Source organism: Protopterus annectens, chromosome 6.part0, assembly GCF_019279795.1.
Source record: "Protopterus annectens isolate FY-2018-M chromosome 6.part0, PAN1.0, whole genome shotgun sequence".
NCBI lineage: Eukaryota > Metazoa > Chordata > Ceratodontiformes > Protopteridae > Protopterus > Protopterus annectens.
In genome coordinates, this window is record NC_056737.1 from 594,396,042 (window position 1) to 594,421,720 (window position 25,679).

Sequence of the window (25,679 nt, forward strand, 5' to 3'; positions counted from 1 at the left end):
CTGATTCACATTAAGATTGAACTTATCAGCCTGGATGATGTGGAACTTGAAGGAATAGGTAACTGAAGCTTCAGAATGCTGACTTAAATGCATGACATTTTCTGCATATTTTGAAGTGCTGGATGGGGTTATATTTTTTCACCCAACCCTGATTAACAATAAGTAATGCCAAAATAAGGGGTCTGTATTATATGCTCAAAGAGACTTTTCTTCAAACATACAATCATTGACACATAAAGAGCGAATGCTCTAAAGCGCAAACGGCCATATCTCCGAATTTTTTCCTCGGGGAAAAAATTCAGTTGTCCATTATCAGGAATTGCCCTTTTCCCCAACGTAGAGCAATCTCAGAGTTCGTATATTTAGTTAGGGGGGGGGCACAGCCCCCCCCCCACGTCAGGGGTGTGATATGAAAAATACGTGCTTAGCGAAACTGTAGTCGTTTCTTTTATTCATTTTATGTAATTCAGACTTTATTTCAAACATTTTTAATTTGAATATTTTTATCAATGTCTGACATTTTGGTTTATTTAAATATTGTTTAGAGCATTGTTTATGCTTTCCATATTTTGCTAATAAGAAATTATTTGAGCAAATTTTAACATCTGAAATTCATTTCTGACCTGTTTTGCGAGTTATACGTGCAGTAGGGATGATCCACTTCTATATATTCCGCCAATACCAATCAGATGCCTTTCCGACTCAAGATGAGGAAACTGGAGGAACTCTTCCTGGCAACAAGTTGCTTTGGCCATGTTTCTTCTGACACCATGTCCTTTTAGACATACAACTTTAAACACTGTGTCGCTCATCCCTCTCTAACATAGATGACGAACAGGTGGGGTAGTTCGTTTATATACTTTATTACATAAAAACACACTAGAATGGATAGCATTATCATAAAATATAATCAAACTGATTAACAGACCTTACAGACATACATGCTTACGTCTCAACAGCTTATTACAAAATGGCAGTCAGGCTCGCACGTGCCTGGTATTTATGCACTTGTGCAAGCCTTTAGATGGCTTCTTAAAGGTACATAAATGCACTGATTTATGAATATGCAATGTAGATCAAATGGGTCTAGGGCTACCCGTTCCATGGGCTTAAATGTGGCCTGTGACTTAAATGGGACATGCTGGAGGGGCAAATTTATCTCCCAGTGACTGCCACATCTTTGGAACAGGCTATCAATTAGTGTGAAACAGAACACCTCTATGATACTGTTAAAGAGGAACCTGGGCGAGTGGATGGGGCAACATAAATTCTTACCAGGGATAGCGTGCACAACCCTCATGGATATGGGCAGTCATCACTAAATGGAGTCTTGGGTATTGACTAGTACTTCTACGGTATTACATTGGGATGAAATGGCTAGGCTTATAATGACCTATGGGTCGATAACCTAGTAATCCTCCTATGATCCTATCTTCCCGTCAGTCTGACGAGCCTGATCAGCAAAGCCATGGAACGCATTATCATGGAACTTATAAAGAAAGACATTGGCAACCTTCATACACTGGACCCCACCCAGTTTGGTTTTGTAAAGGGCCAATCTTTTCTCCTCAACCTGACTGACTTCTTCAAATCAGTCTCCAGAGCCATGGACAAGGGTAAGGTGGTCCACACAGCCTATCTGGACCTCGCCAAGGCCTTTGACACCATCCCCCACTCTGGAATCATAGATAAACTTACCAAGCTGGGCATTAATCCCTACATCATTCGATGGGTTGCCAATTGGCTTACTGACAGAAAGCACACTGTAAAAGTAGCAAAACCAAATCCAGCTCCAGACAAGTGGAGTACCTCAGGGTTCAGTCCTGGGACCGCTCTTGTTTGGCATCTACTTCTTTGAAGTGCAGGCCAGCACTAAGGGACTCTGGCTAACAAAGTTCGCAGATGACTGCAAACTGGGAGCCATTATTGAATCCCCAAATGATGTGGATATTCTACAAAAGGGCCTTACAGAAATGGTTGATTGGTGCCAGAGCCATGGGCTTAAGCTCAATGCCAAGAAATGTATAGTTATCCCCTTTGGGAAAAAACATGTACCCATGAAGTACCACATAAGTGGCATACACTAAACACTGAAAGTGTGATAAGGGACTTAGGGACACAGGTGGACAGTGGCCTCACCTTCGATAACCACATCACCACAACAGTCAGGAAATCCTTCTATGTGGCATACCTCATCACGAAGGGCTTTTCATCCAGATAAATGGAGGTCATTGTCCCACTGTACTCATCCCTCATTGGACCCATTATAGACATAGCCGGCCTTAGGCATAGGCCAACTAGGCGGCCGCCTAGGGCGCTGCTGTAGCAGGGGCACTTTTCCAGTATTTATTTGGTGTAGGTAGACCAGGATGGGGGCACCTGGGTGGGGTGGGGGGGCACCATGGAGCCCTTTTGCCTAGGGCACCATCTGACCTAAGGCCGCTGCTGATTATAGAGTACAACGCCCATTTGGTATGTACCTCACAAGATATCTGCAACAACTGGAAAGGCCACAGAAGTAGCTCAGTAAAAGAATTACAGGCCTAAAGCAGATATCCTATGCTGACTGTCTAATTAAACTCCAGCTATACTCTGCTGCATATCGCCTACTCAGAGGCGATCTCTGCTTAACATATAAAGCCATGTCAAACCCAGAGCTGTTGGACATGCTACACTTAAAGAAATCCCAATCCCTCAGAGCCACATGCTCCAGGGATCTAAACCTGGTCATCACAATGAACAAAACATGCTGGAGAGATAGGTTCCTAACCCAGAGACTCCCCATACTCTGGAATAGACTGCCCATACATGTCAAGCTGAGCACCTCTTTGGCCCTCTTCAAAAGGAACCTTGACGATTGGATGGGAGATAGGAAATTCACCCCAGGGATCACGTCAGTTGCTTTGCTAGACAGGGGACAAATGAAATAAATATTCTGGGAAGAAATAGCCTGGGAATTGTTATGGCTAGGCTTGTATAGGCCCTAGGGCCGATAGCCTAGTACCAACCTATGAACCTATATAATATAGACCCCAAAATAAGTGGTCAAAATGTCTCTTCTCTTTAACTCTCCAGTTACCAGGTTGTACTAGGAAAAAGGAATGCAGCAGCTGTGGGTGCAGCAGTTTGTTTTCTTGTTCAGTTTCCTGTGGGTTTACTACGTAACAATCCAAACACTGGATTAATTTGCCTGAGTCTGCACATGAATGAGATATTGGATGATGAGCTTAGTATGAGTATGTGTTATAATTTTGAACTTTGCACAGCTAGAGATAAGAACGGTATGCTAAACACTGGGTTGTACGTGGTCATAGTGCTAAGTCATAGGTATTTTTGTAGACTGGCTGTTTAATGTATCTGAATTAAAGGGGACTGGGAGTCTGCAGGTCTTTAACAACGAGGTATATATATATATATATATATATATAAATATATATATATATATATATGTATATAGTCTCGGAGTTGTTATATTTAAGTAGCAGGGGGTGTGGGGGTGCAGCCCCCCACATGGGGGGGGTTCAGGGGGGCTTGCCCCCTGCATATAGTTGATGAGTAATATGTTTCTGTATGTACTTGTGTTGAAATATAGTAAGTGTTGGTATCCTGTGTGTTTTCAGGATTTTGGTCTTCAGGATTTGGGGCTTTCAGGATTCTGTAGCGCTGATATATATATATATATATATATATATATATATATATATATATATATATATATATATATATATATAGCTTTATTTATAGAGATGGATAAAAGTAACCTAATCCACCTTGCATGCTACATCTACTCTAACATATGTATAATCATCTTGGAGTTAGTATGTGGGACAGGAGTAATAGTAGGAGAAAGAGTTTCTCAGGTTGAGAGGGAGATGCAGGTTTGGAACCTTCCCCCACATACAGAGTGCAGTTTATGGCAATGTAAGTATGGTTGTCTTAAGTAAGACTTCTTTACTGGGATATATAGAGTTAGTTTCTGAAATATCTCATTTCATCAGGAGTAGTGCTAGGATACATTTGGGCAGGAGACCCTATAGTTCAGAATTGCACAGGAAGGTGATAACATTTTAACATGTTCTGTAGTTGTAAACCTCACTCCTTATTTAAATGTATTGCTGGTCATTTGCCTATTTTTTTTAACAGTTCATAGGCAAGAACTAGTCTAGCTGCCCTTGCTGGCCATTTTAAGCTTGGCCAAGCTCTCTTTTTGTGCTTGAAATAGCCAAACCCATTTGGTTAGAGATTATCCTTAGCCATTAGTAGTTATGTATCACCCGTAATAAAAATAACTGAGATCATACCATAGATCATTTGAGGGGACCCATGCATGGAGTAAAGCATTATAGAGCTTCCTCTGTCATTTAGTAGTACAGGGGCCAATCCTGGAGTACATTTTCTGTTTCTCATCCATAGATCTTAGTTGAGCTCCAACTCCAGCTGTACTCGGTTGCATACCGCCTGCTCAGAGGTGATCTCTGCCTGACATACAAGGCCATGTCCAACCCAGAGTTGATGGACATGCTCCACCTAAACAAAACCTTATCCCCTCGAGCCACACGCTCTAGGGATCTAAACCTCACCACAACAATAAATAGATGTGCTGGAGGGATAGATTCCTGTTCCAGAGACTCCCATGCTTTGGAACAAGATTCCAATCTACATTAGGCAAAGCTCTTTGCTACAGAAACCTTGACGAGTGGATGGGAAACAGAAAGTTTACCCCGGAGATCACTTCAGTGGCTCTGCAGGACAGAGGCACAGGGAACTAATCTAAGGGGACGGTGAAAGCCAACACATTCTGGCTAGGCTTATAAATGCCTTCGTGCAGATAGCCTAGTGCCTACCTATGAACCTATGAGCTTGAATATGGACAAGGATGATTTTTGCTTTATGTGGATGAGTAGTCTGTTCCAGAGTAGCAGCATCCTCTGTGAGATATACATGTTCTCCAAACGATTCTCAGATTCAAATTCCTTTATTACTGTGATGTTGTTTAATTTCTCTCATTAAACCCTTCATACACCTCCTGACATTTCTGTGGGATACTTGTAGCTCCTGTTGGCATTTACTTTTGTATGTTCATATTTACATTAGCAACTGCAAACCCATGCCACGTACAAGTATTTAGAAGTTAGCAGATAAAGATTACAAAATGGCCACCACAACGGCCAGTAATACTCGAATATTTCTTGAAGAGCTATAGTGATAATTACCTATACATATAGCAGTTATTAAGCAATTGGTGAGAATTTTTATTTTAATGCATATATGGGGTTTTTATGGTATACTGTCTGTTATTCATTCACAATTTCCAGCAGTGAAGGGCCGTAGAGGGATATGCACTGGAAGGCTAATATCAGCACAAAAGCTACTGTGGTTGACAGTAACATTAATATACTTGCATCACAGTTTGACAACGTGACATTATTATCTGTGACAGTCGGTGGGGGGGGGGGGGGTGTCACCAACATCTTGCTGGTACAGAGGCTCCTGCAGATGCATATGCTGGGTGCACAGCATCACCTGAGCCATGAACAGCTTCCATTGACTGATATCCCTACATGGACTTGTCCTGTGTCGGCTTCAACACCAAGCTTAGATGTGCACACTACCTCTGATGTGGGTTTACCCAGTATAGGTCAGCTACACAGGGGTGGTCTATATCCGTACAACTCTTGTACTGCCCCTGATATATATGCATCACCAAACATTAGTCAGCAGACGCACATGCCTGTTATCCAGGCACAGTCTGCTGCCACACTTTCCAGTATGGAGCTGGTAAACCTCCTGTGTGGCATGCATGTATACATGCACCAGCTCCATGGTGAATTTGGGTATAGACACAATGAAAAAGATGTTCTGTCAAGGAAATTGGTGGCAAACAGTACTTCCCTTGGAACATCCAAGAGTGACTTTGTACCATTGAGTCTGCATCCTCTGACTTTGTGTCTGTGCATGGAAGACATTTTAGACATGTGGTAAAACTGGATGGGGTACCACATATCAAAGTTGTTTGCACAATGCACCCACAGCATAGATGCCACAAGATGTCATAAGATCTGGCATCATAGACCAACACAACATGCAAGTCAAGTGAGAAACTGTAGATGTTCATTGTGTTACACTGCTGCAGTCATTACACTTGGGTTATCCTGCCGTCAGGCGGTTCCCCAGTCGGCCTGAGTTCCAAAGTCTTAGTCCGGTGTCGGTTGCTGTCACCTCCTCTCTGACGTCAGTGCGACAGGGGTATATAAGATGCAGTCGATGCCATTTTCTTTGGTCTTTCTTGCCGCGCAGTGCCCGAAGCAAAAGCAGTTCGCAAGTGCCGGTCGGCCGTCTCCTGAGATTTTCATTCCGAATCCAGAACCAAAGTCTTCTACAAAGCTAAGTACCCCACTGGGGAAACTTTTTCTTGCCTCAGACCAATGTCTGTAAAAGTTAATAACTGTATTTCTTGTGGGAAGCAAATACCTCATAAGGATTTCCATTCCTATTGTATCCCATGCCTAGGCCCAGACCACGACGTCACTGGTTGTCAGTTTTGTGCTAGGTTTAACAAGCACACTACTAAACGTCAGTTTGATTTTGCCCGACATTATTTTGGTAGAAAATTCAATTATACCATGCCGTTGGAACTTTCCGATGACCGGAATACACAAAAAGCGCAAAGACAAGGATAGGCATCCGAGGCCCAAAACTGACGAAGAAGCCTCTCGTAGGCCAGTCGCCGGTTCTCCGGTTTTCAGGCCGCCTCTTACTCTCACGTGGAGATGGCTGGGCCTTCGGACGCACAAGTTATTCAGCCTACCGAAACTAACCCTTCAGAGGGATCCGGAGTAGCTGAGCTACCCACAGCTTCAGAGGGTGTCTTCAGACCTACTCAGTTAAGCATTAAACCCTCAGCTAAGTCTAAGCCTCCCTTAAAATCAAAGAAACAAATACAGCATTCTCCAGGACAGGCCTCCATGCCTAAGAAACAAATGCTGAAAATGGCCGAAGACCTAATCACTCTGATCAGGGGGTCCCATCCCCCTCCTGATAAAAGGCCTAGACAGGATGCAGACTATGATTCATCTGACCAGGTGTCCATCTCTTTAGATTCATCCTCAGACTTAGGATATTCTTTACCCCCTTATGAGGATTCTGATGCTGAGGAATCAATTCCATCATCCTCACCATCTGAGGACTACTCCTTTGGGGAAACCCTACATACCATGAGGGAGCATTTCCATTGGGAAGGCCAGGATTACTCAGAATCCAAGAAAAGGCTCAGAGACTTCCTTTTATTACCTCAACACAGACCCCTTGCTATTCTGCCAGTGTTAGATATTGTGGATGATGTGTATACTGAATCCAGCTTCAATTCCGATTCCTTACCTCCAGCCCCTGTTAAACCTGACAGATACTACAGAGTCCCTGACTCACACAAATTTCTGTATAAAAGCCCTGTAGCTGACCCTGAAACTATTTCTCAGGGACCCAAAGTGGTTAAGGCCTCATCAGCCAAGAATCCAGTTCCCTCTGACAGAGATTCCAGAGCATTAGACAGATGGGGAAAGAAGGTATATACGTCTGCAACTTTAGCAATGAGAGCCTTAAATTGCCAGTTTCACATGCTAAAATATCAGCAATTTTTACTGTCTCAGTTAAAACAAAAAATGCTTCCAGAATCGGATCCTCCTAATTTTAAAGAAATGCAGGATTTATTGCATGCAGCTGAACAAGTGGGAAAGCATACTTTGCAATGTGGTTTTGATTCTTTAGAGGCCTCCTGCAGAGCAGCAGTTACAGGCTCTGTCATTAGAAGACATGCTTGGTTAAAAGAACATACGTTACCAGATCATGTTAAAGCAAAATTATTGGATGCACCTTTGCAGCAGGATGTGTTATTTGGAGTTAAGGCAGAAGAGGTATTAAAGAAAATGGAGGATAAGGCAAAATCTATGCAAACGGTGAAGGATTTCTTACAGGTTCAGCCTCCTAGATTTAGCAGATACTGGCCAACTAAGAATTGGTCCTTTCCAATTACAGACAGACCTCAAAGGGGAAGATACAGACGTCCAAGAGGTAGAGGTCAAACACAAGGTCCTTACAGGCCTCGACAATGGGTTGCATCAGGCCAGAAAAAAGGGGAAGACAGGCCCCAACCATATAAAAAGCAGCTCCAATGACTTCCCACTACAGCTGCCGAACAAATCTCTCTTGGCAGCCCCCTTGGGAGGAAAACTGGCACTCTTCTACCACAATTGGCATATGATCACCAAAGACAAATGGGTTCTCAACATTGTATTTCAAGGTTACAGGTTCCACTTTCACACTCTGCCAAGGTTAAAAGGAATGCCAAATCTGCCAATAAATCAATGGGCAGAGGCTAAAAAACAAATTACAGCACTCATGGATATGAGAGCTATGCAAAAGGTACCATCACAGGAGCAAGGACAAGGATTTTACTCAAGACTCTTTCTGGTATCCAGAAAGGACAAAGCCTGGAGGCCCATTCTGGATCTTTCTTCTCTAAACACTTACCTGGATGTTCTGAAATTCAAAATGTTGACATTACAGCAGCTTCTTCCCATGCTGGACAAGAAAGCTTGGCTCGTGACCTTGGACCTCAAGGAGGCATACCTGCATGTCCCTATCAGACAAAACTGCAGAAGATACCTCAGATTCATAGCTGGTTCAGTGCACTACCAATTCTTTGCACTGCCCTTTGGCTTATCTACTGTGCCCAGGGTCTTCACAAAGTGCCTGGCACCAGTAATTGCATTTTGCAGACAGAAAGGAATTCAAATTTATCCGTACCTGGACGACTGCCTGATTCAAGCAGAGAGTAAGGACATTCTTCTAAAGCATCTGGCAGTTGTAAAAAAGTTATTAAGTTGCCTGGGGTACACAGTAAACGAAAATAAATCAAAACTAGTGCCCTCACAAGAGATTATATTCCTGGGTGCCAGTTTGAACACAATGGCCCAGATGGCTTATCTCATGCTAGACAAGCAAGGACAACTGACTCAATACTTTCAGTTGATGGCAACAAAGACCCAACTCCCTGCAAGAAAAATTCTGCAGGCCTTGGGTTACATGGCATCCTGCATACTACTAATTCCATATGCCAGGCTGCATATGAAGAAACTACAATGGTACCTAAAGAATGTATGGTCTCAACATTGTCAAAGTTTGGAAACAGTTATACCACTAATTCCTTGCCTTCAACAGGAGTTTCAATGGTGGGCTCAAGCTTATCACCTCAACAAGGGACAGCCCTTTACACAACCCGCAGCCAGGCAAACACTGACAACAGATGCATTGGATTATGCCTGGGGAGCACACATGGCAGGCAAATGTATTCAGGGCACGTGGCCCGCAGAACAAAGGCATCTTCACATCAATCAAAAGGAGATGCTAGCTGTGCAAAATGCCCTTATAGCTTTCAAGGACCTGCTGCATCCAGGGCAACTCCTACTAAAGACAGACAACACCACAGTTATGTGGTACATAAACAAGCAAGGGGGCACTCACTCCGACTCCCTCTTCAGACAAGCCATGACCTTGTGGAACACAGCTATAAATTATCAAGATCATCTGCAAGCACAATTCCTGCCAGGAGAGAAAAACACACTGGCCTAGTACCAGGAAAGCCTATTCGGATAAATGGAAGAGATTCTGTGCCTGGAACCAAGCTCACAGCCTTGACCCTCTTGTCCCAAACATTCCTCAGATACTACAATACTTAACTGAGATGCTGGACAAAGGCCTCTCCTTCTCATCCATCAAGATCCACGCCTCTGCCATCTCTGCTCATTACAACACGGATCCAACAATTTTCTCTAATCCTCTGTTAAAACAGTACCTCAGAGGGGCTAAAAACATAACACCGCCCCGTAGAGCACCTACTCCAACTTGGGACCTCAACTTTGTTTTGGAAAAATTAACCTTACCTCTTTTTGAGCCAGCTAACACAGCAGAATTAAAATATATCTCTTGGAAAACTGCTCTGCTCCTGGCAATAACATCAGCACGAAGAGTTTCAGAATTACAGGCACTAATGGCAGTGGAACCTTTCCTCATTTTCCACCAGGACAGGGTGTCTTTAAGAACTAACCCTACGTTTATGCCAAAGGTGGTATCCAGTGTGGCTCTAAACCAAACTATTCACCTGCCAACTTTTTATCCCAAACCACAGAATAAAGGGGAGAGACTACTGCATTCTTTGGACATTCACAGGCAGTTACGCTTCTACTTGGACAAAACCAAAGCTTTCAGAAAATCTGAGCAATTATTGGTAGCATATGCTGCAGGAGCACAGGGAAAAGCCATTTCAAAACAGACTATTTCAAAATGGATAGGACATTATATACATTTCTGCAACACATGTCATGGAAAACCTGTACCTAGCAGCATTAGATCTCACTCCACCAGGGCAATAGCCACTTCAACTGCCTACCTCAGAGGAGTACCTACCAAGGATATTTTGGAAGCAGCAACTTGGAGTTCTGTACATACTTTCACCAAGCATTACCATCTGCCTCTATACTCTAAATCCAGAGCTGGCTTCACCCCTGCAGTGCTGCAGGGCCTTATAGCCACCCCTAATGCCTTATAGAACCAGCCACCCTACCTCAGCTTTGGGATTCTACCCAAGTGTAATGACTGCAGCAGTGTAACACGATGAACATAGTACAGTTTTGTACCTACCATAAATGTAGATGTTCGAGTGTATACACTGCTGCAGTCCAGGTTACCCTCCCTCCTTCCCCTCTTACTGGCTGGTACGTACCTATGTCTTCTACCCTTTACTACCTATGGGGAGTATTTGCTGGTAGCTGTAAGTTGTTGTTTGCTTTTCTTATGTATGTTTTATTAGCAATTGGAATTGCCTACCTATTTAGAGGCACCTGACATCTGGGGCAAGAAAAACTGAAGAAAATGGCGTCGGCTGCATCTTATATACCCCTGTTGCACTGACGTCCGGGCGGAGGTGACAGCAACCGACACCAGACCAAGACTTTGGAACTCAGGCCGACTGGGGAACTGTCTGACGACAGGATAACCCAAGTGTAATGACTGCAGCAGTGTATACACTCGAACATCTACATTTATGGTAGGCACAAAACTGTACTTTCTGTCCAATCCCTGCCATAGGAAGTATCCAATACTGACACTGCCAGTCAGCGCAGTGCACCCAGGTGAAGGTAACGTAGTGGCACCTCAGTTCTGTCTCTGGAAGAAATGATCCTTGACAACACATAACTGCTCAGACTAAATAGGGCTACTGACCTTACCTCCCATGACCTATTAACTCTCTATTGTAGTGTTGCATTTAACTGTCTCTCATTTTATTGTTTCTTGGATTCCCACAGGTCCTCTCCTTGTAAAGATGTACTAAATCCACCTTAGTCTCCACTGGACTAATATCAACCCTCATCAAGGGGCAGTGTCACACTTCTGCTAGAGACGTTATTATATTCATAGCCTGCATTGGAGCTATACCATGGGATTTGCCTTAATACATACCTTTCTACAGTACAGGCACATCTATCCTCCTATGCCAATGCCTCTGATGCCTGAGCCATAAATGAAACCTGGGTTACCTGAGCCGTAGTCAAGGCTTTAGCCCTTATGCCATGGTGTTGGCTGTTTTATAGTCAGCTGTTACTGTGATAACCTTTGTATGTTGATATCCTTGCTGCCTAAGCTGTGATTGAGCTACAGAGGAGTTGTCATCACCATCTGCATTGTAATAGCTCCATTATACAGAGAAAGAAAGATATTTTCCATTTATTATTATTTATTATTATAATTATTTATTATTTATCTGTTTTTAAGTTAATCTTAACAGTCTTTATCTACTTTAGCTAAGGTTTTTAAGCCTATATTAGTAATTCCACTATATTGCTATACTGCATTTTGCAGTTTAAGAGGTCTCATTGTTGGTATTAAACCCTATGCATTCTTATGTACTGTGTATGTCAGGCTAGTTCAGGACTAGCATATGCATTAAGGCAGTTAAAGGTCTGTCATCTCAGAGCTGAAGGTTTTGTTGTTTTTTGCTCCCACCCACTCCGCTGTAGTTGTGTTCTTAAACCCAGTAGATCTGTTGTTGCCTGCCCCTTATGATAGTTTTACAACATAATTCTGTCCCTCTCCCTGTTTATTGGCTGTTGACAGTAAGCATTCAAGTCCATCCATCCATTCATCACCCTTTTTTCCCATTTTTGCACATGGGGTTGGGGTGTCACTTCAGCAGTGATAATCACCTCTGGGTGGCTAGCCCTGCCACAGTTGTTCTTCCATGCCACACACACTCACACCTATGGCCAATTTAGAGTGCCCAATCTGCCTACTGCATGTGTTTGGAATGTGGGAGGAAACCAGAGTACCCAGAGAAAACCTACACAAATACTGGGCAGACATGCAAACTTCACACATAAGGTACCCTAGATGAGAATTGAACTAGCAAACCTTTTGCTGTGATGCAGCAATGCTATCTGCTGCTCCACTATTTTCAAAGTCTCTCCCCTTAAACTACTTACCTGGCTAAAAGACCTTTGATAAAATTTCTTAATATTGAGTGTACTGATACTGCTTGCACTAATTTTAATAATAAATTAGTGAGTTTTTTTTTTTACTCAGATTAGCTTACTGGTTCTTTGCTGGTGGTAGAAGAAGTTTTACAGGCTACTTATTTTGTATTGAATTTTAAATCGTCAGTAGCAAGTCCACCCAAGCATTATCCTAAACCTAAATGAACCAAACCCCAAACAGTTATAGTTACTCCTGCTCCCCGAGTTATTCTTGTCACTATCATGGACCTGCACTTCCCCACAACTTCTCTAGCCAGCCTGATTGGGATGTGTATCTTGAGACAGTGTAAGAATTGTCTCATGCTGTCTAATGATCATCTATTATTCAAACAGCATAACACAGTATGTGAGAGTTCAACATAGGTTCATAAGTTGGTACTAGGCTATTGGCCATAGGGCCTATACAAGCCTAGCCATAACAATTCCCTGGATATTTCTTCCCACAATATTTACTTCCCGGGACCCCTGTCTAGCAAGGCGACTGACATGATCCCCGGGGTGAATTTCCTATCTCCCATCCAATCGTCAAGGTTCCTTTTGAAGAGGGCCAAGGAGGCGCTCTGCTTGACATGTATGGGCAGTCTATTCCAGAGTATGGGGAGTCTCTGGGTTAGGAACCTCTCTCCAGCATGTTTTGTTAATTGTGATGACAAGGTTTAGATCCCTGGAGCGTGTGGCTCTGAGGGATTGGGATTTCTTTAAGTGGAGCATGTCCAACAGCTCAGAGTTTGACATGGCCTTGTATGTTAAGCAAAGATCGCCTCTGAGTAGACGATATGCCAGAGTATAGCTGGAGTTTTTTTAGACAGTCAGCATAGGATATCTGCTCTAGGCCTGTGATTCTTTTAATGAGGTATTTCTGTGGCCTTTCCAACTGTTGCAGATGTCTTGTAAGGTACATACCAAATGGGGTGTTGTACTCTATAATGAGGCTAATGAGGGATGAGTACAGTGGGACAATGACCTCCTTTTTCCTGAATGAAAAGCCCTTAGTGATGAGGTGTGCCACATAGAAGGATTTCATGACTGATGTGGTTATCGAAGGTGAGACCACTGTCCCTAAGTCTCTCATCACACTTTCAGTGTACTGCCACCTATGTGGCAATTCATGGGTACATGGTTTTTCCCAAAGGGGATAACTATACATTTCTTGGCATTGAGTTTGAGCCCATGGCTCTGGCACCAAGCATCTGTTTCTGTAAGGCCCTTTCATAGAATATCCACATCATTAGGGGATTCAGTAATGGCTCCCAGTTTGCAGTCATCTGCGAACTTTGTTAGCCAGAGTCCCTTAGTGTTGGCCTGTACTTCAGAGAAGTAGATGCCAAGCAACAGCGGTCCCAGGACTGAACCCTGAGGTACTCCACTTGTCACTTGTCTGGAGCTGGATTTGGAGTCGGCTACTTTTACAGTCTGGGTTCTGTCAGCAAGCCAGTTGGCAACGCATTGAGTGACGTAAGGATTTATGTCCAGCTTAGTAAGTTTATCTATGGTTCCAGAGTGAGGGATGATGTTGAAGGCCTTGGCAAGGTCCAGATAGGCTGTGTGGACTACCTTACCCTTGTCCACAGCTCTGGAGACTGATTCAAAGAAGTCAATCAGGTTCAGGAGACAAGATTGGCCCTTCATGAACCCAAACTGGGTGGGGTCCAGTGTTTGAAGGTTGCCAATGTCTTTGTTTATAGTTCCATGATTATGCGTTCCATACCCTTGCAGATCAGGCTCATCAGACTGATGGGACGGTAGTTCATATTTACATATGTAATATCCTTGGATTCAAAAATCTCACAAACATACTCGGACACCAAAATCTTCAGCAGTACACCATACTCTTCAAGGCCATTACAATACACATAATCCATGTTGAGGTTCTACAGATTATTTATTTATTTTATTTTATTGCTGTTTATTTTACATTCAGATTATTTATTTATTTTATTTTATTGCTGTTTATTTTATTTTACATTTGTTTGTTGCGAAGGCCCATCTGTGCCAAGGACCCATTTTTAGTGGAGGCCCAGGGAGAAAAGCTCCAAAAAGAAATTTACAAATAACCATATATATAACAGTAACATAATCATATTTAAAGCAGTAACATTCCAAGAAATTACAGAAGTTTAACATAGGCAGAGAAAAAGCTACACCATATAGGTTTCTAGCCTATATAAGACAGTGGCATTATTTAGACCATAGAGAAGTAGTAACTTCTCAAATACGCCCAGTGATCTCACATAGGGAGTACACATGCTCCTTGTATAGTATTACCAAATGTAAGGAATAAAAAGATCAGTGCTTAGGCTCAACAGTGGTAATGAACAAGATATGTAAGAAAGTATGAAGCGGGGGAGGCATGACCTTTGGTGTCAATTCATGCTAGTAATCAGAGAGATGGGACAGAAAGCTGGAAGAGAGTGAGATAAAATAAGATAGCATGACCTGTTAGAGCTGTATGGGAGAGAGAGTGTATTCAGCCTGGGTTTGTGCAGGAGCACATCCAGTTGTTGATGAGGTGTTCCTTAAGTAGATGTTTAAATGTAGCTGTATTGATGTGATTAATTATTGTTTGAGGCAGTATATCCCAAAGTTTAGATCTGTGGTTAGAGAAGAGGGAATCCCCAAAGCCATTGTTAGATTTGATAACTGTTAGCAGGCCTTTGTCGGTGGATCTTCATGTTCTAGAGCTAGAGTAGGGTTGAGCAAGGTATTTGAGAGAAGGACAGCTATTTGGGTGGTTGAGTATGTAGCTTATGAAGGTTAGTTGGTTATAGGTCAGAAGATTAGGAAGGTCTAGCCATTTTAGATGCTGAAGTGCATTGTAGTGGTGATCTGTAAGGGAGGTTTGAGGCAAATCTTGCTATTTTATTGTAGCAGGACTCCAGTTTATTTAGGACTGTCTTTATGAGATTTTTAAGTATAGATGAAGCATAAAGGAGGGTGGAAAGTAAGTGGGTTCTGGATATGGCTTGTCTGGTGGGGTCAGTTAGGAAATGCTTGATCCTACAGAGTGAGCCTAGTTTGATATGTACCTTTTTTGATGGTTATAGCTAGGTGTTTGTCAAATCTCAGTTTGTTGTCAATGGTCACTCCTAAGTGCTTAGCATGCTCTACTGGTTCTGTTATAGTATTATTGGAAGAGAGGATGGTGAAGGGGGATGCTGGCTGTGTGTTTTATTACTGGTAAAGAGCATGGGCTTAGTTTTATTTGGGTTGAGAACAAGGTGAGAGTCAGATAGGTAACTTTCAATGTCATTGAAGGCTTTTGGGTTGTTTGAAGGAGTGAAGAGGTAGGGGGTGCTGAGAAAATAAGGGAGGAATCATCAGCATATTGAATAATTGTTGCATGTTTAGTGGCTGTGGATAATTTATTTGTGAATATGGAAAATAGTAGTGGACCCAGTATCGACCCTTGGGGTATGCTGACTGAGACAGTTAGCAGGAGTGATAGTTCATTATTCCATTTGACTGCTTGTTGGTGGTCTGATAAATAGTTAAGAAACCATAACCGGGTGGACTTAGATTTAGGGAGGCTAGTTTGTTGATAAGTGTCTGGTGGGAAACTGTCAAAAGGTTTTGACATATCCAGAAAGATAGAGGAGACATGGTAACCATTGTTTCTGAACTGGTTAATTGAATTAGTGAAGTTAACGAGGGCTGTAGTGCTGTATTTAAGCCTAAACCCATGTTGAGAAGGGGATAGTAGGTTATTATGTAGTAGATGTTGTAGAAGTTGTGTGTGAAGACATTTTTCATGGATCTTAGCAAAAGGAGGGAGAATAGCTATGGGCCTATAGTTGCTGAGTTCAGTGGATGTGCCACCTTTGTGTAATGGGATTATATGAGAGGTTTTCCAGGGTTTGGATGTATTGTTCTTTAATGGACCAGTTAATAAGGATAGAAACGGGGAAGGAAATCATGTCTGATGTAATTTTCAGATAGTCACTGGGAAGCTGATCTGCAGCAAGAGTTGTGAGTTTAACTTTAGAAAGAAGTTTTTTATGGTGCTGGTTTGTATAGACTTAATTGAAAAAGAGTTGATAAATCGGAATTATGAGTAAGTAATGATAGAGCAGTATTAATGTTGTTTTTTTACTAGTGATAGGATAGAGTTGATAAAGTACATGTGGAACTGTGAAGCAATATTATTAGTGGTATTGGTAGAGGTTGGAGCAGGGGTTGTGGTGTGTGTGTCCAGGCTTCAGCAGGGAGTTAATGGCTTGCCAGAATTTCTGTGGCTTATTCTGATGTTTAATTTGAGTGGTAGTGTAGTATAGTTTTTTTGTCATGTTTAATTTGTTTTTTAGCTAGATTACGGAGCTGTTGATAATTGTATAGTGGTGTTTCATTTTTTGTGTCATGGTAATGATACCAGGCTCTATCTCTTTGTTTAAAGAGTTTTTTGGTTCCTTTTGTGAGTGAAGGAGTAGGTTTGGATTTAGTACAAATTTTTCTGAGGGGAGTTAGCTGATTTAGGATATTGATACATTTATCATTAAATATTGGACAGCCATGTCAAGATGGAGGTGTTTGAGTGGAGACCAGCCACATTTTTGCAAAAGGGTTTTAAATACTTAAGGTGAGAATTTCCTTTTATTGCGTATGTATTTATAAGTAATATTTTTGGGAGGATGAATACGTTGTTAAATTAGGTAGGCAAGTCTGTAATCGCTTAGACTAGCTTAGACAGCCTGATTTATAGTAGTGGGAGGGTGTATTTATAAGAGACCAGTCTAGTATAGACTGTTATTACTGTGTTTGTCAGTTCTGGTTGAAGTTTGTATTATTTAGCAGTACCCACATAGATCTATGAAAATGGATGGATTATTATGAATGCAGGAAGCCCAGTCTAGGTTTAAGTCTCCCATTGTTATGGTTTCCTGCTTATATGTTGATGAACACCAGAAAAGGAGGTCTTCAATGGAGGTTGGGCTATTTCCCTGTGGAATGTAGACTGCTATGATAATTATGTGTTTGTCAGAGTTGATTTGGAGGCGTGAGATTAAGATTTCTTAATTTTTTGGGGCTGAGTGGTTACTAGGTAGTCTTTCCAGTTTAAGGTCATCCACCTACCCTTCTTGTGAATTCTGTCCAGTCTATGGATGTTGTAAGCATGGGTTAGTATCTCTGTGTCTTGTATGTGAGGCTTTAACCTGATATAGCTGTTAGTATAGCTATATCAGGTGCATATTAGGTAAGGATAGAATGAAATTTGGACGTTTTGTTCAAAATGCGTCTAAGGTTCATATTCATGATTAGGAGATCTGAGTTGGTAATCTGTATATTGGTGAAGTTTGAGGTGAGTGGCATGTTAGAGCCTAGGAGATTATGTTGTGTAGGGAGAGGGCCTGAGTTGGGTTATACATCTCTAGTTTGTTGTATTTGTAGTAAGTTGATTAGGAATAGGTGGTTTGCTTATGAGTTTAGTATATTTGTGGAATGGGTTTGTTATGTTATTTGAACATATTTATATGAGAAAAATTCAGTAGATGAGTAGTATATTTGTGGAGTAATTATATAATTGGTTGTTGGGTTTTTTGAAAGGGTAAAGTATGGGTTGGTGAGGGAGTGAATTATGGTTATTTGTTGATTTTGGTAGCATGTGAGAAGGTAAAATGTGATGAGTAGGCTAGATAGTATTGAATGTTGGTAAGACATTGTTATTTTTAATTAGAATACTGAAATATTGGTCTGGCTTGAGTAGGTGAAGTTATGAGGGGATAATTTGACTAGGGGTAGTATGTAGAGAGGATGCTAGTGTGATATTAATAGAAATATGCTGAGAGATGGAATGTATGGATGAGGAGGGTGGAGCTAACAGAGGAAGGGGTGTGGTCTGGGCGGGTTTAAATTTAGAGGTAGTGGGGGCAGGGCAGGGGAGCAAAGTGAGTCCGGAGGGCAAACAGAGCGGGATGACACCCCAGAGACCAAGAATCTTCAGGTAAGTATTCAGAAAAAAACTATCAGTGAGGCAGCAGCAAATCTGTTTAAAATGCTTGTCATGGGGCCAGTTAAGTATTGGGAGCATAGTAGTAGCATATATAAGGTTACATACACAGCATTAAAGAATATAAGCTTAAGGTCATTGCTTAAACTTCAAAGACCTCCAAAACTTAACATGGGCACAAAACACAGTCAGCAAGTTAAGCCTACCTCCTCACATAGCATAAGGAGTCCCAAAGTCACAGATGCTGGGCCAGTATGGCAGGCATCTGCCCAACTAAACATTCTTGTAATAAAGGACTCCATTGTAAGACATACTCATGTGCCTCTTACCAGGCCGAGCAAGAAGAAAGTGACGCTTAGTTGCTTGCCTGGTGCCAGGATCCATCAAATCATACATGCAATCAAATCTTTTGTCAGCAAGTACCAGTTCATGCCAGTGTCAGTGACTTGAGGTATACCTCCCTTGTATATATGAAAAGAAACATGCTTAAGCTCTCAGACAGACTATGAGACCAAGGCAGGTATGAGCCTTGCACTGAGTAATATTCTACCTTCTTCAAGGATGATGCAGTGATTTGAGCAAAATAAAGATTTTAATTATTGACTTAGTTTTTAGTGTCATTCAAAGGGGGTCCAATATATTTGTCAGCCTGGGAGGATTTGATTGACAGCCCATGCTACTTCACCAGGGATGGCCTGCATCTGTCCCCTTTAGGGTTTCAATTATTGGCAAAAACAATTATCACCCTCATAGTGCCTTTTGTTAGGCAATGCCAAACTGATAAACCTGCCAACAAGTGCAGCTAGCCTAGCACTTACCTGTGAATCCTGCAAAACAAGCAAAGGAAGATATGAAGGTGTTGCTGATCAATGCTAGGAACATAAACAAGAAATTCCACTCCCTACAAGCCTTTCTCAACCTGTTGGATATTAATGTCTGTGTAGGGACTGACACATGGTTTAAAGCAGTAGTGAGCACTCCAGCTGTGCAGGGCTAGAACGCCTTCGATACATTTATATCAGTTACTGTTCATAAGGGGAAAAAAAGGTGAGGGTGTCTTTGTCTTCAGAAGAGACTCAAATCAAGGCTGGCAAAGCAGCATGAGGCACTAGAACTTCTTTGTATCGAAATAACCATCAGAAATGTCCCGTACTATATATTAACCAGCTATAGAACTCCTTCTGACAAAAGAAAGCCACAGCATGTATCTACAGGAACTAGAATCATTCAGTATTAAACCTAATATCATTTTCCTAGGTGATCTAAACTATCCGACTATTGACTGGGAAACCTAGCCCACCGCCACCAATATACAAGCACAGAGATTCCTGGACTTAATCAGTGCAAACGTCCTGGAACAATTACTCATAGTACCTATTACTTATTCTACTGCCTGCACTTTAACAAAGTCATTTTTGTGTTTAAATTACCTGTTTAACTGTTGTAGGCTACACACTCGTGTGATAGCCATTTCTGTGCATTTAAAGTGTTTTTTTTTATTGTATCTGCTTTATTTTCTGAAGAAAACAAAAAAAAAAAAAAACCAATAAAAAATACTTGTTTTCCCGCCTTTCTAAGCTAGTATAGTCCAGTTTTCAGGTTAGTGCTGAATTCAGGGCTGTGTTACAAGTTTCTGTGTTTGCCCATACCTTACTTGGATAGAAGGAAGTTTCTCTGTTCACTGTGAAAGAGGGAGCTTTGAGCAGCCTATTTGTCCCTAGAGGAGTAGTTTCAGCCCAGAAATTAGTAGTTTATTGGCCATTTTGGGCTAATTTCTATCTCTTCCATTTCCCTGCTATAAAACCCGCATTCGCGCGGTTTTGTGTGACGGGCAGTGCCGGTTAGCTAGGGTATAACTATTCCTGGCTCCACAAAGTCTACTCTTCAATTTTTCCCTTGGAACTAGACAAACTTTCAATTTAAGTACTCAAACCATTCACTTCTCATCCTGGCACTTGCTCAAAACTCATAGCAAGCACTAATAAAATTTAGCACTAGACCCCCTGTACTGTAGAGAAGCATAAGGCACTCTATTCGACCTTACCAGTCAATCAGTAAAACAGTTCACTGTACCTATCCAGGCATGTTCAAAGGGCAGTTTCAAGTGTACTCTCCGGTCCAACTGGTGAATCTGGGCATTTTGAGGCAATGTTACAATTGCCTCATGTACACAGACAACCCTCTCCTCCTTCCACCAAACACTAATACAAGCGAGAGATGCAATTATACAGCCAAAATGGAGGCTAAGTTCTCTCAACCCAAGACTGCATTACTTGCATCACACCACCAGTCTCACATAGACCTATGAAACCAGCACCGGCAAAAAACACACATAAATACACGAAAACATACTCGGAGGCTCTAAATAAAAATCTGCAAAAGCAACAGAGACCTCCAAATTAGACATCCAAGCAACCTCCACCCCCCAACACAAACCATGAAACACATACTTCACAAAACCAGTGTGCCACACAGTCACAGCCCTTAAGGCAAAATAACATACCCAACACACTAGTAATAGGTGTCTCTATAGTCAGGCACACTGACGTCCCACTCACTAGGCTGAACAAGGGGAAGGTTACTGTTAGCTGCCTGTCGGGTGCCAGGATCCGCCACATAACACAAGCACTCAGGTCACTCCAGAACAAGTACAAATATGACTCTGTCATTGTCCATGTTGGTGTGAATGACCTGAGCCGTACCTCCCTGGACTACATGAAAAGAGAACCTGGAGGAGCTTTCTGATCACATAGCCCAGGCCGGTATGACCCTGACCCTGAGCAGCATCCTGCCCTCACCAAGAATGATAACACAGTATAGAGAAAAAAATATCAATTTCAACAATTGGCTAAGCTTCTGGTGTCATTCAAAGGGGATCCAGTGTCTGTCAGCCTGGGATGACATGCTCGACAAGCCACTCTGCTTTGCTAGAGACTGCTTGCACCTGTCACTCTTAGGCTTTTGAATACTGGCCAAGGCTCTTGCCACCCCCATAGTGCCTTTTTTAGGCAAGGCTCAAAAGACAAGCCCACCACCGTAAATAACACAAGTAACAAAAAACTGAGGGTAATGCTACTCAATGCCAGAAGTCTAAACCTCAAAATGCACGCACTGAAGGCACTCCTCAGTATGGAGAAAATCGATATATGTGCAGTAACAGAAACCTGGTTTAAGGCTCCAGAGAGCACCCCAGCACTACCAGGCTACAACTCATACCATACATTTTGGCCACAAAACCCGGACCAAAATACAAAAGGCGGGGGAGTATCTATATTCATCAAGGATGCCCACACCTCCAGGTTAGTGGCACATCACGATGCTTCAGAGATCATCCACATGCAACTAACAATGGGCAAAACTGCTATTCAAATTATAGCTTGCTACAGATCACCCACCATGTCCCAGGACCCCCACTCCTCATTCATGGAAACACTGAGAAACATAAAGGTCCTACCAAACACCCTGATATTGGGTGATTTAAATTACCCAAATCTTAACTGGGAGAATTACTCAAGTACAAACTCCCTTGCCCAACATTTCCTAGAATTTATAAACTCAAACACCCTGGATCAACTGGTCACAACACCCCCACCAGAGGTGACAACATATTGGACCTGGTCATCACCAACATGGGCGACCGGTGTTCCACACCGGAGGTCAACCCCTTGCTGGTTAGATCTGACGTTAAACTAATCACTCTGGATATCCACATTCTGCCACCACCCCGGTCAAAGAAACCACCATGAAAAATTTTTCAAAAGCAAACTTCACGTTACTTAAGACCGAGGTGGGAAGTTTCCAAGCCCCCATGCTAAAGGATAATGCTGTCCAAGCTGCAAAATCCTTTACTAAACCACTATACGAGCACCTACAAGAATGCATGGATCTTGCTATCCCAAACAAAACCAAGACTCACTCCTCCAAGAAAAGGAAAGCAGTCTGGAGGACCCCTGCCATGAACAAGCTATACAATAGAAGGAGGAAACTAGTACAGAAAAGAGTAAAATCCCAATAAGGGAAGACATCCCTGATCAGTATCAGCAAGAAACTTCGTTCTCTCATAAAATCATCCAAGGCTAGCTTCGAAAGAAAAATTGCCATGGACTCCAAAGATAACCACAAGGCATTCTTTAGCTATGTCAAGAATCTAAGTGGCAATTCTCATATCTGCTCAGAGTTAGTGCAGAATGGCACAAAATACACTGAACTGTCCAATATAGCCAACATCCTGGCAGAAAGGTTCAGTGCAAACTTCACCCCCCTCTCATCCCCAAAAGGGCTCATAATTATACCAGAAGAATGTAGTGCCCCTGAAATCACAGACACTCAGGTTAAAACAGTCCTCTCCAAAGCTAAAAACACAGCATCAATGGGACCGGATGGTGTCCCAGGCTGCGTTCTACACAAGCTCAAAGATAAACTAACCCCTCATCTAAACACACTGTTTAAACTCAGCCTCTCCCCAGGCTACATGCCCACAGAGTGGCGCACAGCAACAGTTATTCCGCTGCACAAAGGTGGATTCACAACGGACCCTGGGAACTATCGGCCCTATAAGCCTGACTAGCTTGGTCTGCAAAGCTATGGAGCACATCATCATGGATCTCATTAACAGAGACATTGGGAACCTCCAAACACTGGACCCTACCCAGTTCAGCTTTGTTAAGGGCAGATCTTGCCTCCTAAACCTGGTGGACTTCTTTGAGACAGTTGCCAAGGCTATAGATGAGGGAAAGGTGGTCCACACAGCCTACCTAGACCTCGCAAAGGCCTTCAACACCATTCCCCACTCGGGTATTATAGACAAGCCCACCAGCCTGAACATAAACCCCTATGTCACGAAATGGGTTGCCAATTGGCTCATGGACAGAACCCACATGGTAAGAGTTGCAGGAGCTAGGTCTGACTCTAAACCGGTTACAAGTGGCGTTCCCCAGGGCTCAGTCCTAAGACCCCTCCAGTTCGGCATATACTTCTCAGAGGTACAGGCAAGCACAGGAGGGCTATGGCTGACCAAGTTCACAGACAACTGCAAACTAGGGACTATAATTGACTCTCCGGCTGACACAGACATCTTCCAAAAGGGTCTCACTGAGACAGATAACTGGTGTCAAAACCATGGCCTCAAGCTAAATGCCAAAAAGTGCATAGTCATCCCATTTGGAAAAAACAAAGTACCCATAAACTACCACATAGGTGGTAGCCCCCTAAATAGAGAAGAAGTAATAAGGGATCTGGGGACCCAAGTAGATAGTAACCTCTCCTTTGATAATCACATTGCCAAAGTGGTTAGAAAATCCTTCTGTGTGGCCCACCTAATCACAAAAGGGTTTGCATCCAGATTGAAAGAGGTCATTGGGCCCCTCTACACATCACTCATCAGACCCATCATAGAGTACAATGCGCCATTTGGGATGTACCTTACAAGACACCTGCAACAACTGGACAGACCACAGAAGTACCTCACCAAGAGGATCACTGGCCTCAAACAGATGCCCTATGCAGCTCGACTGAAGAAACTCAAGCTGTACTCGGTTCCATACCGCCTACTCAGAGGTGATCTCTGCCTGACATACAAGGCCATGTCCAACCCAGAATTGATGGACATGCTCCACCTAAAGAAAACCATATCCCCTTGAGCCACATGCTCCAGGGATCTAAACCTAACCACAACAATAAATAGGACGTGCTGGAGGGATAGATTCCTGTCCCAGAGAATTCCCATGCTCTGGAAAAAGATTCCAATCTACATTAGACAGAGCTCCTCGCTAACCCTGTACAAGAGAAACCTTGACGAGTGGATGGGAAACAGAAAGTTTACCCCAGGAATCACTTCAATGGCTCTGGTGGACAGAGGCACAGGGAAGTAATCTAAGGGGGCGGCGAAAGCCAACACATTCTGGCTAGGCTTATAAATGCCTTCGGGCAGATAGCCTATTACCCACCTATGAACTTATTAGGAAGAGTAACATTTTGGATCTGTCCTTACTAATAAAGGGAACATCTTGCACCATCCCTTACATACCTTCGTCAGTTGTCAAGTCTGACCTCTAATCAGTTTACTTTGAAATACAATTGAAACCAGACATCCTTTCTGCCCAAGGAACCTTTAGAAATTTCTCTTAGAGAACCTACCTACTCATAAGTTCATAGGTTTATAGGCAAGTACTAGGCCATCTGCCCAGGGGCATTTATAAGCCTAGCCACAGAATGATGGCTTTCGCCTCCCCATTAGATTAGTAACCTGGGCCTCTGTCTAACAGGGCTCCTGAAGTGATCCCAGGGTAGAACTTATGATTACCCATCCACTCATCAAGATTTCTCTTGAAGAGGGTCAGAGAGGAGCTCTGTCGAATATGGATTCGGATTCTATTCCAGAGTGAGGGGAGTCACTGGGACAGGAATCTATCCCTCCAGTATGTCCTGTTTATTGTTGTGCATAGGTTCAAGTCGCTAGAATGAGTGGTTCTGAGGGATCTCGTTTTTTTGAGGTGAAGCATGTCCATTAGTTCAGGGCTTGACATGGCCCTATAGGTCAGGCGTAGGTCACCTCTGAGCAGATGGTAACCGACTGAGAAGAGCTGGAGCTTTTTTAGTCTTGCTTCATAAGGTAATTGTTTAAGGCCCTTAATCTTCTTAGTGAGGTACTTCTGTGGTCTTTCTATTTGTTGCAGTTGTCTAGTGAGGTACATCCCAAATGGGGCATTGTACTATATTATGGGCCTAATGAGTGAGGAGTAAAGGGGCACAATCACCTCCTTGGATCTGGATGAGAAACCCTTTGTGATCAGGTGTGCCACAAAGAAGGATTTCCTGACCATTTTGGCTATGTGGTTCTCAAAGGAGAGCATGCTATCTACTTGGGTACCCAGGTCCCTAATTACTTCTTCTGTACTTAGTGGATTCCCATCTGTGTGGTAGTTTGTAGGTACTTTGTTTTTCCCAAATGGGATTACTATACATTTTTTGCATTTAGCTTGAGGCCGTGACTTTGACACCAGGTGTTTGTCTCTGAGAGACCCTTTTGCAGGATATCTGTGTCAGCCGAAGAGTCAATTATTGCACCCAATTTACAGTCATCTGCGAACTTGGTTAGCCACAGTCCCTCCGCATTTGCCTGTACTTCGGAGAAATATATACCGAACAGGAAGGGT

General features: G+C 42.7%; 1 protein-coding gene across 1 annotated transcript in view; it reads left to right on the plus strand.

Moving 5' to 3' along the window:
• Nucleotides 1-25,679, plus strand: part of TPP1 (tripeptidyl peptidase 1) — a 1,081,063-nt gene that overhangs the window by 559,089 nt on the left and 496,295 nt on the right. The gene's annotated exons all lie outside the window — the stretch shown is intronic.